Source organism: Rhynchophorus ferrugineus, unplaced genomic scaffold, assembly GCF_030347505.1.
Source record: "Rhynchophorus ferrugineus isolate W39M unplaced genomic scaffold, kcgeb_rfMv2 rfM9, whole genome shotgun sequence".
Taxonomy (NCBI): domain Eukaryota; kingdom Metazoa; phylum Arthropoda; class Insecta; order Coleoptera; family Curculionidae; genus Rhynchophorus; species Rhynchophorus ferrugineus.
This window is the reverse complement of record NW_027472588.1, coordinates 13,920,017-13,936,507: the sequence shown is the minus strand read 5'-3', so window position 1 is coordinate 13,936,507 and position 16,491 is coordinate 13,920,017. Positions and strand designations below refer to the sequence as shown.

Here is a 16,491-nt window from a genome sequence, read left to right as displayed (position 1 = left end):
GAGCTAGAGGAACAGAAATATTATAAACAATTCACCAGGATGATGTAAATATATATTTTAAATTTCAAGAAAAACTGAATATTGGTTTTAATATATCCAACCATACAGTTCGAAATTTCTCCACCCATCTATTGGAAACACAAAATCTAATTTAAATTCAAAGGCTGCTTATAAATTTAGTGTTAAAAATCTTAATCCATCAAATATTGATTGATTTATCCTTCATCGTTTATATTAACGCTTATCGAAAAAAAGTAAAATTCTTCATGTCCATAATCATTTCTTTGGAGGTTATGGGCAAGGTTGAGTTGAAACGTGAAATACCATGACGTTTTCTCGTAGTTAGTCTAATTCTGAATGAGGTTCGATAATAGCCATCAATAAATTATAACAAGCTTTCAAATCATTCATAATGTAATGTTCGGTGCCCTCGTATAGCGTGAGAAATGTGACAATTAATGATGATAGGTTGATTTTCATGGGAAAAAATCATATCGGAAATGTGCAGCAATTGAGGAAGTGAAATGATCAAATTAACCAAAAATATACTAAATTATATACCCACGTAATGTATAATAAATAATAAATGAGCCTGAGAATTGATATTATAAAAAGTAATATTTATTTTTTCATATTAATATTAAGTTCTTATTTTTTATTAATGATAATATACTATTGGAATCAAAAATAGTAAAGTGTTTTTACTAGGAAATATTTGAAAATAAATGATTGAAAAAATATACGTTAAACAAAACATTTACTACAACTTTCTCAATCTTCCTGGCAATATGCTGATACTGTCGAAAGAACAGTGTTGGTTTGGCAGGGATCCAATCATTTATCCTTTTGTACACTTCTTCAGTATGTGCATAGACATTTTTTAAATAAGTTTCCAACAATTCCTGCGATAACCATTTTTCTTCTTCTTCCATCGCATATAAATCTACAAAAATAGCTGATTCATACACTGCTAAGATGCCTGAAAATTCTTGGATAACTTTTGATAGTCACTAAAGATATGCAGAAAGCCGTAGAAAATATTTGTTTTCTTTTAATTCTTTGAAGATGTCGTTGAATAACATTTAAATTTCTCAAGGCAAACTTAACGCAATATCTTCAAAGTCATTTGTTCGGAACTAAATCAGGCTAGTAGGGAAGTTATGGATTCATATAAATATGAATATTTCTGATGAAAAAGTTGCTAAGAAACAATACTTGAGAAGACGTTGCTAATATAAATGAGGCAAGTTATTTTCTATATATATTAGTGTTACGATTTAGTTAGTCAAACTCTTTTCTGTATTCTGAATAACTTATGTATTTTATTCAAAATTATTTTTATTCTAAAATTTATTCTCTATTATTAATTTTTTTTAAATATATTGTATCCCCTGTGTGTAGTGAATCTCTGAAATGATCTCGTTACCATTTCAAAACTGATCAGCCTTTCTACTACTCAACAAACGTGTGCTTAAAAATACGAATTACACGATATATGTCGGCGTATTATCCAGATAAAGTTCAAGGATATTGGTTCTATAATGTTAAGATAATTATCGGCTTTTCTATTTTTTGAATGTGCGTTAGAAGCACAAAAACGTTAATAGTATGAGATTAGTATTCGAAGCTGTTTCAATCGATTGATAAATCAGATAAAATGAAAGCTCGTGAACAAAACAACACCATTTGGAATCGACGACGTTTTAATAGCCATTAGCAAAAAAGTTCTCTTAAATTTAACCAAAAATAGATCGTAAAAATGCCTCGTCATGTTAAGATCACATGAGCGAAAAGAAATATTTTACTTTCAATATTGTTGGTAAAAACAAATCTAATCGGTTGTGACAGAACACCTGTAGGCATTCTTAAACTAACGTTAATTCATTTGTTTAGTTTTCATCGAGTGAGATATAACCTGTTTCTACAAGTGTTTTAATAAAACTTATTGCGTTATTTAAATGCAATAATGTCTACCATGGCTTATCAGTCTATCGGGCATACGAGTAATCCATTTGTCAATTTTGACTTCTTGCATAGGCCTATGATTTCATATATCTCCACTATAAAAGGTCCAGATGGGTTAAAACACAGGATTTTGTTAGCCAATTCTCATCAGCCAATAACCTATGCCAAATACGGACGGTATTCTGGTTGAGATAAGTATTCATCTAAAAATATTACAAAACAGGTTGAGTCGTCCTTATTGAAAAACTCTATACATAAAGCAATTTTTCTTCTTAATGCCTATTTCGGAAGTAAGTTTTTTTCTGTCTATGTGTTCCACTACCACAATGAATGGGTAAACAATTGAAAACATTTGAGTATATATAAACCTGAAGCATCAAACTGATAAATGGAAAAATAAAATAGAAGTATATATACTCAAAAACCAGAAATATTGACTCGTTCTTTGTTCTTGCTTTTTATTCTTATCTAGCTAAATATGAATATATTCTTAATATATTGTCATGTTATAATTACAAGCAATACCATTATTCGAACTCGTAAGTGGATTAATTGCTGATTTTATCTGATGGTAAACGAATGTATGTATCGTTAGGCTTCAACTATCTGCAGTTCCATCGCTTTACGCGAAGCTCAAGGAAACCATATATTTTTTAACGATGTAAACTATTGCAAATCGTTGAATTCTAATTTATTGCAATATAGAAATGTTGTTGTATCTATACGCTAAACAATTTTAATATATATCGAATAATGATAAAGGTATTCATAAAAAGCATGAATTGTAAAAACACTTTCTTTGATATAACTATTAATATTCTATTTATATCGATTCCAGTCTAATAATAGTTTTAGCTATTACCAAATATCATATAATGACATCTTTGATGTTATAGAGCAAGTTATGCAAATATTATTAGGAAATTTGCATTCGGATGTCTTTTGTACTGTAGAAAGCAGAAGCGGCACCTATATTTGATTACCATAAAATATGATGATCTCTTAAAATAACTATCATCAGAATTTGCCTGCATCTTGGCTAAATTCACATCGACACGGAAGCAGAATCATCATTGCCATAAGGGCTTGGGCTTAAAGGGGGATAAACAAGCTGTATTGTTATTAGGAACTGCTAAAACTCACTGAAATTATTACTGCAGATGTCTACGATTTGTTTTCTTGATCTAAATAAGTGATAGAATAGTGCTTGAATATTTATGTTCGATGCTTTCATATGGGATTGTTAATTATTTGGGATATTTCCATGAATAAAAAGTGGCATCGATTAAAATAAAGGATAATGACAGGATAAGATGTTTGTTAAATACAAACGGTGGGGTTTATTTTGCCAAATGTTACCCTTCTGATTGTTTAACGTCGATTTTCGTAAACACTTAGCTCAAACACAAGAAATTCGATGTTTTAGTTAAATTAGTTTTTGTGTTCTGAATAACTTAATTTATCTTGTATCATTTCATAGCTTGACAATCAGTAAATTCTGCTAATAATGTAGTATGTTTTTTATTCTAAGATATTTTATATTTTTCATATTGTTGCTTTTAGTGCTTAGGACTCTATGCTTATTGACCATCATGTATTAACAGTTTGAATATTTTTCCAATAAGATAATATTATATCCTTGATAATCATGGATGTTCTTTGATTCAGTTTCACAAACAACATGCTTCTGTCCTAATTCCAGTACAGTATATTAGTTCACAGCAGCTTCAGTTTACTTTTGCTGACCTTATACCCTGAACTGAGGTGCTTGTGCCAGGAACCCACGGGCTAGTGGTGCTTTTTTTGGATGTTTTGAAATTTATGACAGTCTCTAGCTAGTGAATCCACCCCAAATCTGAATAAAAATACTAAGAAATGCTTGGAATAACTGTGCAAAGATGTCAATCTAACTTGAATCTGTCTTCTTTTATTGACAAGTAATTTAACTCCAATTAATTGCTATAAATCGCTAATTCGCAAAAATCGAAAAAAAACAGAGAACTTATGATCTCACTGGAATCTTACCAACTCCTGTATTTTTGAAATATAAGTTATTTAAAACAAAAAAACTTTTGTTTTACTTAAAAAACATTGTTTTACATAAATAAGCGTGAACTTGTTGAAAGGCGTGCATAAAGCCACATTGTCGACACAATCATATTCTAATATAAACTATTCTTTCAATTCAGTTTGATTATTTTTTAGAGAAATTGTAACATTGTATCTTTAATCTTTTTCCATAATGCTTGATCCTTGCCTACTGTTAAAAGTTTTGTGACATTTTTGAATACAATTTTTGCGGTTGTTTCTAATTAGGAAGACTTAGTCTCTTCTTCATTAATTGACCATATATGTACTGGTGCTAACGCAAATTAATTTAAAATAGCTGAAATTGAATTAATAGATGCTAATATAATGATAGATTAATGATAGTATATATTATAGACTTAATGAGATCAGATCAGGCTGAATTTGAAAGCTATACCATATTCTATGAAATAATCAAAATATCGAAGGTAAATGCAGATTTTTAGAAAACTAGAAAGAAGAATTAGAGAAACTAAGTCGCTCAATTAATATTAGCAATATGGCTGACGGCGTTTTGTATTTACCATACGCTAAAATAGCGACAGATGTTTTTGCAAGAAGTTTAATTTTTATAATGATCATATATACGATACGTCTACGCTCTAAATATCGGTTACACAACTATTTTCCATTTTATCGATAAAGATAAAGACATTAACACATGGTTGAAATAAAAACCGTTCAAATAATAATTATAGAAATACGTATGCGTTGTTCAGCTTTAACGGTTGTACCAATATGACGGCACCCACTTGTGTGCCATGTCAGGAGTGAAATTACGCCTTTTGTATCATAATATTAATTTTTAATATTCGTACTTTCACCAAATTAGGAGCATTCACTTAACAGTCTAATTGAGTGACGTTGTAATGTATCCTCTCGGTCGAATTAAGCCAGAATCAGTTTGTATACAGTGTGTTATATAAAAGCTTCCATATCATTAATCAGACGGTTAATAAATTATGTTTTCGATTCAAAAATAATTACGACGATTGTTACATACATTTACGTTTATATTTTACTTCCTTCATGGTATTTTGAGATTTAATTTCATCATACATTAGACTATATTTTAAAAGTTCCGGTTGTAAATATGATATAAATGACTATTTGTTGAATAATGTTGCTAAAATTAATAATTAACAGGTCAATTGAAAAGTCCCCTGCCTACCATAGTAAACTTCAACATCCTCCAACTTTCGTTACCATTTTTGTAGTACGACTTGTCATTTGCTTCAAAATAGGCCTCAGTTTCGGCGATCACCTCCTCATTCGACGAACATTTCCTAGCGAGCATTTTTTTGAGATCTGAGAACAGGAAATAGTTGCTGGGGGCAGATCTGGAGAATACGGTGGATGAGGAAGCAACTCGAAGCCCAATTTTTTGCCATCGTTCTCACTGACTTGTGACACGGTGCATTGTTTTGGTGAAGCAGCATTTTCTTTTTCTTCAAATGCGGCCGTTTTTTGGCGATTTCGTTATTCAAACGGTCCAATAACCTTATATAATAGTCGCTGTTGATGGTCCTTACTATTTCAAGGTAGCCAATGAAAATTATTCCATGCCCATCCCAAAATACAGACGCCATAATCTTGCCAGTCGACGGTTACGTTTTCCCACGCTTTGGAGCGGGTTCATCGTGTGCAGTCAACTCGGATGTCTGTCGATTGGACTTTGAAGTGAAATAATGGTGCCAAGTTTCATTCATTGTCGTTTATCGACGCAAAAACTCGGGTTTATTACGCTTGGTCATCTGCAAACACTGCTCCGAATCATCAACTCGTCGTTGCTTTTGATCAAAAGTGAGCTCACGCGGCACCCACTTTGCACACAGCTTTCTCATACCCAAATATTCGTGAATGATATGATGCACATATTCAGTTGATATCTTGAGTGTGTCTGTTATTTCATACAATTTCAATTTACGGTCATTCGAAATCATTTTGTGGATTTTTTAACGTTTTCGTCGGTAACAACCTCTTTTGGGCGTCCACTGCGTTCACTGTCTTCGGTGCTCATTTCACCACGTCTAAACTTAGCATACCAATCCTTGATGGTTGATTTTCCTGGAGCAGTGTCCGGAAACTCGGCATCAAGCCAAGTTTTTGCTTCAACTGTATTTTTTCCCTTCGGAAAGCAATATTTTATGAACATGCGAAATTCCTTTTTTTACAATAACAAAAGTTGCTTCACTCAAAATGCTGTAATTCACAAACTAATGATCCGACAGCTGTTAAATTTATATATTTGAGGATTAGTGCTAACTAAAAAACATATGGATTTAATTCTAGTAGCTTTTTTTTTTTTTTTTGTTCTGGCCTAAAAACCAGGCGGTGGAATGCATGACGCATACCTGGTCGCGGAGACTTGCCCTGGAGTGACAAGTTGGACCGGGTTATGTGGGACTGCCTCTGGGCTTACCAATACACTAAACCGAAACCGCCTCACAGTTGACCCCTGTGGATCACTACTGCTACTGCATTAAATTTGGGGATATGGCACCCGCTGATCGGGCAGCCGTTATTGGGCACGAGAGCCCGGCGATTCTATTGATTCGCGAACCTGAGTTAACACACAACTGGGTACTGTTGTATGGGGGCAAAAGTTATGACTGTAGCGACGGATGAGGTCGCTTCAGCCTGGAAAAGGGGGAGAGCTTAGCGGTGACGCGGTGCTAAGCTCCCAGCATGTCGACCAGCTCGCGAACAAGCGCGTTTTCAGAAGAACTTGAGCTGAGTTGTTGTTTGTGGAATGATTGAGATATGAAGTGCTTGATTTCTGGAGTGTCAGTTTCCCTATGGATTTGATTATTTCTGACAAACCATGGAGCGTTTAATATTCTCCTGAGGAGCTTATTTTGGAAAACTTGAAGCCGTTTGACCTGGTTGGGTGTAACAAACTTGAAGTAGACATTAGATCCGTAGAGGAGTACGGACCGAATTAACATCTTGTAAAATAAGCATTTGATGGAGATGGGAAGCCTGCTAGAAGGGCAGATCAGAGGAGATAGCAGGTTTGCTATCCCCGAACCTTTTTGGATTGCTTTCTGGATTTGGGAATGCCAACCGAACCGCCGGTCGAAGTGAAGACCTAGGTACGTGACGTTATCCAGCCATGGAATTATTGCGGTGTCGATCTTAAGTTGCGAGACGCGCAGTGCGTAACGCTTCTTGTGGTAAATGATGGCCTGGGTTTTCAGGGGGTTGATTTGCAACCTCCAGAATTTGAACCACTTGACCGCATGATCGAGCTGCTTCTGTAAACGCTCATGAATTGTAACTTCGAACCTGGCGGCCGTGAAGAAAGCAGTGTCGTCAGCGTAAAAGGCGACGTCAATATGCTCTTTTCTCGGCATATCTGAAATAAAGAGATTAAATAAGGCTGGGGCCAGCGGGGAACCTTGAGGTACGCCAGCATCGATTTGTTTACGACTGGAAAGTGACGCCCTGATCTTGACCTGGAAAGATCTGTCCGAGAGATAGGACTTGATGAGAGCGGTTAGGTCTTCTGGGAGGCCTAACCGCACGCACTTTGCGAACAATCCGTCGTGCCAGACCTTGTCGAAGGCTTTGGTTAGGTCCAGAAGAACTGCTCCAAGCTTTTTACGTTGGTCAAGAGCATGATGGATGTGTGCAGCCAGACGGGAAGCTTGATGGACGGATGAGTGGTGAGCGCGAAAGCCGAATTGTTCATCTGGAATGATGTTGTTTTCCTTTGTGAAAGAGTTGAGAGCGTAGAGTATTGCCCTCTCGGCAAGCTTCGAAATGGCGCTGAGAAGGCTGATAGGCCTGTAATCAGATGGAATTCTAGTAGCGTCATCTATGTGTCAGGCAGGGGACTTCAATTGACTTGTTAATTTAGAAAAGTTTGAATGGAGCTATATATATTTTCCTTTGGAACTAAAGTGAAGTTTTAAAATATTCAAGATGAAGGTGAAGGGTTAACAATGGATGGGGCAAAAGTCCTGCTACCATTGACGCTATTTCTGCTGAGTGGCAATAATGGAACGATTATTTACAATAAATATTGTCACTATTTCTGCTCGTTCTTGTGGCGTATATTTGCCACAATAAAATTTAGACATAACATAACCCAAGATGGAGAGCAATCAAAATGGTAGCGGGACTTTTGCCCCATACTCTATCAAATATTTTTTAAACACATTAACACTAAAGGTTTAAATGAGGGAAGTAGGAGAGTCCAGGGCAATAATAAAGGCAAATAGTAAAAAATATATATAGTCCTCCGTTCAACGTATTGCCAAATTCAGATTATAAAAATGTAAATTCCTTTTTAAACTCGAAGCATTTGTCTTTATTATTTTACTTTACTTTGTATAGGTATTGGTCGACACTGTTACACATGTTATATAATATTAAAATAAATTATAATTTATAACCTTATTTTTGTTATATATATATATATATATATATATATATATATATATATATATATATATATATATATATATATATATATATATATATATATATATATATATATATATATATATATATAAGGACGGAGAAAAAATTATATCGTTGTCAATTATATGTTGCAAGAGTCTTGGATTCAGATTTACATTATTAATATAATTTTTACAGAGACTGAAAAAATGGTGGTCTCACAAGACTACGCCTTTTGTGCTGATAAATTCTAACTCTGTTTCAATAGCATTAGTAACAATAACAGTGAGTCGAATTAACGGACCTTTTTGCATGATGAATAGTTTCTGTCACTATCAAATACTTAGCAAAACTTTTCTTGACGTTCGTGAAGCTTCTCCAGGCATACTTTATTATTTTTTCATAGCTTGTACTTTGGTTTCAAAAATGGCTTGATTCCTTTAGTAGAAATTTATAAATGGAAACTGAATTTTTTACTGTTAATTTATGAAGAACACAAGTATGGAGCTATATGACCGATGTTTTTTTCTTCTAAATATTATAGGAATTCATCGGACTCTTCAATAAGTCACTGGACAGGTTGAAACTCAATTTTAATCTTTTAACTGGCGTTCACTTAATCACTCATAAATAATAGCATCAATTTTGGTGAGCCTGAGCTGCATTTTCCCTTTTAGGGGGTGAAACTATAAAGAATGCACTTTTTTCGCTAATTGACTTTGCTTGAAATTGACAAATATGGTTTCCCACGGCTAATAACGCATCGATTGTGTTTAAAGCCGTATTACAGAATACAGAGTTAATTAGGATGGGCTGGATGAAGTTAGTTATCGAATATAACATAGTAAGCGGCGGATGATCAATCAATTAATAGGGGAAAGGTCCCTAGAACTCTAAAGCAAATAGGTATATAATTGGATAAATATAGTCTCAGAAGTGACTTTAATTATTACATTCGGATATTCTCAACAAGTCATCCTCTTAATTTAATTTTCATACATATATCAAATGAATGGTAACAATTTATTTTTAAAGAATTTCGTTTCTATAATCCGAAATAATATGCCATATACATAATGGATATAACAGTATAGAACTAGAAATCATTTCCTGTAATACTCTTTCATATTGCGTTCACTAAAACTTAATAATACCAGAAAAAGCGTACAAAATTATCCTATATTTCTTTGGGAAACCGTTCATCTAACATTAAATACCAGGAAATGGTCGAAATAAATCACGAAACGAAACTTATTTAGCCAGGCCACGTTGACATGAGAAATGTTTAACAATACAGTTCACCGATTCGCATAATAGAAATTATTTATCTGAACGTTTTAATAACGTTAATTTTCCTGCTTTTACAAAACTGCACAATCATTAAATGGCTACCAGGTAAAGTAAATGTGTGGGTGCTAGATAAGTATCAGCCTATGAAGTGGCGATTTTCCATTGTTTCATCTAAAAATATATTTTATAATTTATATTCAGTATTTAATAAAAGTTCATAATTCTTTCGATATCTCATTACCATTATATTTTTATTATCATGAGAAGTTCTTCATTGGAAGTTGAAATGATAACCACTGAAATTGATAACCTCAATCCTAAAAAGACGCCTGGTATAGATGACATTTCACCTGAAATATTAAAAGAACTGCCACGAAAAGCAATCATTATGTTGACATATATATTTAATGCCTGTTTAAGGCTGAAGCATGTTCCGGAATTCTTTAAAGTGGCACAAATAATTATGCTCAAAAAACCTGACAAACCTGCAGAACAAGTCGAATTTTACAGGCCTATTTCGCTACTACCTTCAATATCAAAGCTATTTGAGAAACTAATATTTAAATGTATTAAATTTTTTTTATAATACCAGATTTCCAGTTTGGTTTTCGAAATCACCATTCAACAATCTATCAAGTGCACAGAGTAACTGCGGCTATTGAAAGAGTGTTTGAGGAAAAGAAATATTGCCCTGCAATATTCCTAGATGTCTCACAAGCTTTTGTTTGGCATTAGGGATTAATCTGTAAGATGAGCAAATTATTACCGCGTAAGTATTGTCAATTGCTGGAGTCATATCTTTTCGGAAGAAAATTTAGAGTATCGTACGAAATGGCGTTCTCGACATTTAAAACTCTTTCGGCTGGAGTTCCACAAGGTAGCGTCTTAGCACCTCTCCTGTATCTGCTCTACACTGCTGACATTCCAACAACAAAAGGAACACTACTTGGAACCTTTGCTGATGAAGCAATTATTATGGCAAAAGATAGATCTCTGCCTAGGGCAATATAAAAATTGCAATTGGCAGTCAACAAAATCTACAAATGGACGAAAGATTGGAAAATTCAACTTAATAGCTCCAAATCTGTCCACTTTAATTTTGCATTGCGGTGAACTAATAAAAACTTAATTATATCACTCAATGGATGCCCGATTCCTCAAGCAGAATCAGCTAAATACCTTTGGACGACAGGTCCATCTATCTTGACGTTAGATTAAATTGGAAACATCACGTTAGACAAAAAGCAAAATACATTAGAACCAAAATAAAACAACCATATTGGTTAGTCGGAAGATATTCTCAACTTGATCTAAAATCAAAGAGGTTAATCTATAAGACAATTATAAAGCCAATTTGGACCTATGGGGTACAAATATGGGGTTGCATTAAAAATTCAAATCAACTAGTTATACAACGCTGTCAAAACAAGGTTCTTCGATTGATTACTAATGCCTATCGCTACGTAACCAACGAAGAAGTGCACGATGACATAGAAGTCAAATGGATTTGCGAAGTTATCGAAGATTTCGCCTTGAAACACGGAAGAAGGTTACTAAATAATACTAAGTTGAAAGCAATACAACTGCTGGACAGCGCGCAGGATGTCAGGAGATTGAAGCGAACAAAACTATACGAACTTATATAAAGTTTATACCTTTAGTGTAAACTATAGCTATAAGTTATTATAATTTTATAATTGAGGAATACATATTGATGTATTTTCTCGCACTCGTCTTGCTTGTGAATTAATCCAAGTATATAGGTAAAGTAATAATAAATTAATTGTGAATTAAGATTGTATTAAGCGTATCTAATAAAGATGTTATAAAAAAAAATCATCAGAAGTATGGGGTTGATCAATAACGGCCAGTCAATATTTAAATGAAACGTTTGATTTATTAATAAATTTCATACGTTTATATTAGTGCACATAATGTATAGTGATGTTCAATCGTCTAGTTTTCATGATTCTGTCGCATAGATCTGGCTGAATTTGAGAGATGATTGGTATAAATGTGCTTCTTTTTACACTAACGCCTACCAAATGTATAATATGGTAACATGACATGACCTTGGTGGCTAGGTCAGTAGCTAGAATTTGCTAGAAATTGGTAACCTTATATTTGCTTGGCCAGGCGCCTCTGTGTGCTGCGTATCAAACTCCTGTTGAGGCTACCTCTACATTGATAGTGTTTAAATTGCCTATAAAATAATTCAGTTCTATAATACCAGATATTAGGAGGATGAACCTGATTCTCTGCCACCTGACTAACCTCGCGCGGGTTTTGGTCATTTAATACAGGGCAACTATGCTGATTAACATAGCTATTCATCGAAAAATACGTCTCATTATTAAAGTTGTGTTTTCAATAAAACTTAGCGAATCACTGAATATTTACTTCGGTATTATCAATATAGTAATTTATAAGTTTAACTATTTAAATATATTACTCAACCATGCGACTTGTAATGGAAATTTAGTGACTGAACACTATATATGCTAGTACTACATTGAAATTATAACGCATATATCTCTTTAAACCGACTGTCTAATGTTAAAATAAAATGTCGGTAACTCAAAACATTTTAAAATACTAAATTGCGTGAACATGAACGATTTAATTCAAATGATAACATTAATCTAACATACTCATATAACCTAACATTCTTCTAAATAACGCGTATAATACGCGATATATAAAGCGCTGGATCTACCTTTAATCTTAAGTTAAAATTATAAATAAAAAATACATATTGATTAGAATAATCCAAAAATTATTTTATGTGTTTTAATAATATGCAAATGTCTATTATTATAACACTATGTTTGTATCATAACTAAAAGTAAGCACTGGATTTACACAAACGTTGGACAAAATTGCATCTTAAATATGTTAGAAAAAAGTTGTTTTTGAAGTTTTCGGTCTCTCTTATATATAATACCGCTGTTAACAGAACTTTTCGAAACTCATTTTCTCCCAATATTAAGTCGACTTTAATAACATACTGAAAGAGAACTTGCGACAGGTTTTTCCGAAAGAAAGTTTCATGAAAAAAAGCAGCGAATTTCTCTAATAACTAAATTAAGTAACGTAAAAAATATGTTAAAGAAATATATTCATTACAATATCGTTAAAAGTCGTATCAATCTTACAACAAGTTGAAAAATTGTGTTTAAGTTTATTAATTTGTTAGTTTAAAGTTTAAACAGTATCGAATATTTTAGTATGGTCTAACTAGTTTCATATAAAATTAAATTACAAAAAAAAACATAGCAGGAAGATACAAAAGTATTAATAACTAATCAACGGCTATCAACGTATCAATTAGATTGATTACACGCTATAATTTAAGTACTTGGAATTTTCAATATAGATTGAAATGTCAAAATGATCAAAATGAACATACCATGATACCTTCACCGTTCGCACAATGAAGACAAAATCTTGGATAATTAACTTCTTAATGTTCAAATTATTTCATTAATATTTAAAAGGAAACGATATTTGAAAAGAATCATATATAACCTATATTATAAACAATAATTTTTACTTCTTTCGTTCAAAGACAGGTGCAATTGACATGTCAGCGATTTATAGGAAATTTATTCCATTGATAAAAAAGATAAGCTCCATTTGAGCAAATCTAACGTGACAGACATATATTATATTGGTGGACCAGAATTATAATGAGTGAGTCATAACTCTCTAATCAAAACTTCATTTTCATATTTTTCATGTTTATCGGTGCGTTTTCATTTGATATCTTCCTTTTGATTCTAATTTAACTATGATTAACTATTCATTCAATATTCATATTAGTTTTTTTAAATGATTTCTAGGTCCCTATCAGTATACTGTCTTTTCTTAAGTTCTAAATCTAAATATTTTTTATTATGTTGCTGTTAATTTTATTATGTATCCAATTAAAATATCATTATATATTGTGAGCTGGGGTTATATATCTCTGTAAGTCTCGAAACCATAATGTGATTCTTTATTTAAATTATTAAAATATAATACATTAAGTATTTATTGTTATTTATAGAAAGAAAATTATATTTGGGTTTAGGAAAACAATTTTTATATCATTTTGAGTCTTGATGTGACACGACCTTTAGAGTTTACCTTTACGTAGTAATTTAGTCTTATCTACGTTTATAAAGCATATGTGGTAACTTTCTAGAAATAACAAAATAGCCGAGAACAGTGTTACCAATCTAACGAAAATATGTCACTAAAACAAATTTGTATAAAATTTTCATTCGCAAAAATTATGGATTAATAAAACATAGATATTTAATTATAAATTATTATAGGGATAATTAATTAAATTTGAAATTGCTGTCATTTTTGTTCATTTATGTTAAATGTTCTTATTGGAGCTGATGCTGCTGAGCTGATAAATTGGAAAAACAATGGTTGTTTTCTAATCGCCACTTTAGAATAAGTTGTGGCGACAAGTTTTCAGATTGGAAACCCATCATGTGGGTGTAAAATAATTTAATGCATATTAGTGATATCCATAAATATGAAAGTCTTACAATGGCCACATTTGATGATGATGCCACTGCACTACTCGCTACAAGAAACAGTATTAAGAGACAATTATAAATAAATAACAAACAGCTGTTAATAAATTTAAATGAGTGATCTATGAAATGGAGTAATGCATACGCAACAACAAACTTGGCCATGCTATTGTATGTCGAGTTCAAGACCATGAGGCTTGATGAGGTACAAAAAATTGAGGTAATTGTTTAAATGACAATCCAAATTATCATTCCACAACAAATTGTTATTATATAAACAAATTTTGAAACCATTTTAGAACTGTGTACTTATGAACTATGGGGTAGTGTCAAGAAGTCAGTAAAATCAAAACTTACAAAACAAAGCCCCTTGCAGCATTGTTTTTGCAGCATGTGAGATTGCATGATCATAAAAACTTCGAAGTACCACAACTACTCGACAACAGTGGATCTACCCGGAGATTGAAGAGTGACAAAAACCCTTCGACTTAGTACAGTTAAGCTATGTGTGAAATATGTGCCGTGTTTTAACTTATGTGGGTGGGTGTGTATCCATCAAATGCTTCCTGAGTTTGGCTCTGAAAACTTAGATCTGTACTATAAGAACAACATGAAGAAAAAACCGTTAGACAGTACCTAAATAGTATTAAGATATGTGCCATGCGATTTTTTGAATAAAGAGACGTGTGATGGATATAAAAATCGTATTGCTAGCAACCTAAAGATATTGATACCGATTTGACTGGTTGTAGGGGCGTAGGTAATACAAATTGTTTCACACTGCGAAATAACTGGCGCATTTTAAGGAGATGTTTTACGATCGATGTGAAGGTCGATCCGATTAAAATTACAGTTCTGCGTTTGTAATTCCTTATGTAATTACCCATTAATTATTGGTGAGGTCGAGCCGATGGCGGCAAATGTAACAAGAATAAAAAACCGGGTTCTTTCCCGTGTTATAGATCTGATTAACAAATGCGTTTGCGGTCAAACGGAACTGGAATTTCGCTACGAATAGATCACAAGGCCACGAAAAAATACTACGATAAAAGAAACAAAAGAAAGTCGTTTTAATTGGATTTTAATCGTACAGAAATTGTTGCCAAACGTTCTTTAGCGATTTATTTAACTCAGTATAAGATGTTATATCTTATATTGAATTTAATGTTTTAAATTAGGCCCTTGTTTTTAATTACTTGTTCACAAATTTTCCTCATTATTTCTAGTAATTCATTTATTCACAAAATTATATTAAGCTCGATGGGCATTGATTCTTCACTGTTTTTTTATCAAATTTGTGCGATACTAATTCGACATGAACGAGATCTGATGATTGTGATGGCCATTTATTTTATTGGAAAATTTCTTTGTTTCCTTTTTGTTCTGGGAACCTTTGACATAATTTTGATGAATGTTTAGTGCTATTGATTCATGAAATATTTTCAGATAGCCTCTTTTATACAGTTTTCCAACAATTTAATCATATGCCTGGCATATTATTATCATAACATCAACAAACCACCACCATGTTAACCTTTGTGCTGCGCTGCATCATTCTGAAGATTGTTTACCTTTTGATTGGTATACAAAAACCTGTGTATTAGATCCAAAAAATCTGTAATTTGGACTCACCTGTCCATTTGACATTATTTTATTAAGTTTTTATGTGTTTTAACATATTTCAGTTTATATTACTTACGAGTACTAATTAGTATCCGATTTTTAACTACTATGCGGCCCTCAGGCTAGTAGACTCCACTGTTTATGTTCAGGAGATACCACTTTCTTTATACCATTATACGCTTATCAACCATTGTAACTATTACATCAACATCATAACGTACAATGAATTAGATATAATATATAATTAGAATAAGAACAATAATAAGAACTACTAAGAATATTAATAAGTAGTATTAAGGATAATAAAGTATATTTAACGTAAAAGCAAGGGCTAAGATCCCTTGAATCTTTCTAGAATCTCTCTCTTGAACTTTGAGGTTGTAATACACGGGTGTCGGTATTTTTTGAACTTAACGAATAATGCACAAGAAACTAGCAATTTTGTTGATTATTGTTTAGTTCTAAGCATTACATTCTTATGTTATTAATTAATATATTAAACGTTTATTTTAATATCCATAACAAGCTTCAAAATACAGTATGATTTTTCTAAATATTGCAATTTTTAAAATGTGCACAATCATAA

At 32.5% G+C, this 16,491-nt stretch overlaps 2 protein-coding genes across 19 annotated transcripts in view; one reads left to right on the top strand and one right to left on the bottom strand.

Annotated features, from left to right (window-relative positions):
- The window catches only part of LOC143202294 (coiled-coil domain-containing protein AGAP005037), a 526,529-nt gene that overhangs the window by 239,673 nt on the left and 270,365 nt on the right, over positions 1-16,491 (bottom strand). The gene's annotated exons all lie outside the window — the stretch shown is intronic.
- Positions 1-16,491, top strand: part of b6 (pentraxin-related protein b6) — an 80,950-nt gene that overhangs the window by 21,666 nt on the left and 42,793 nt on the right. The gene's annotated exons all lie outside the window — the stretch shown is intronic.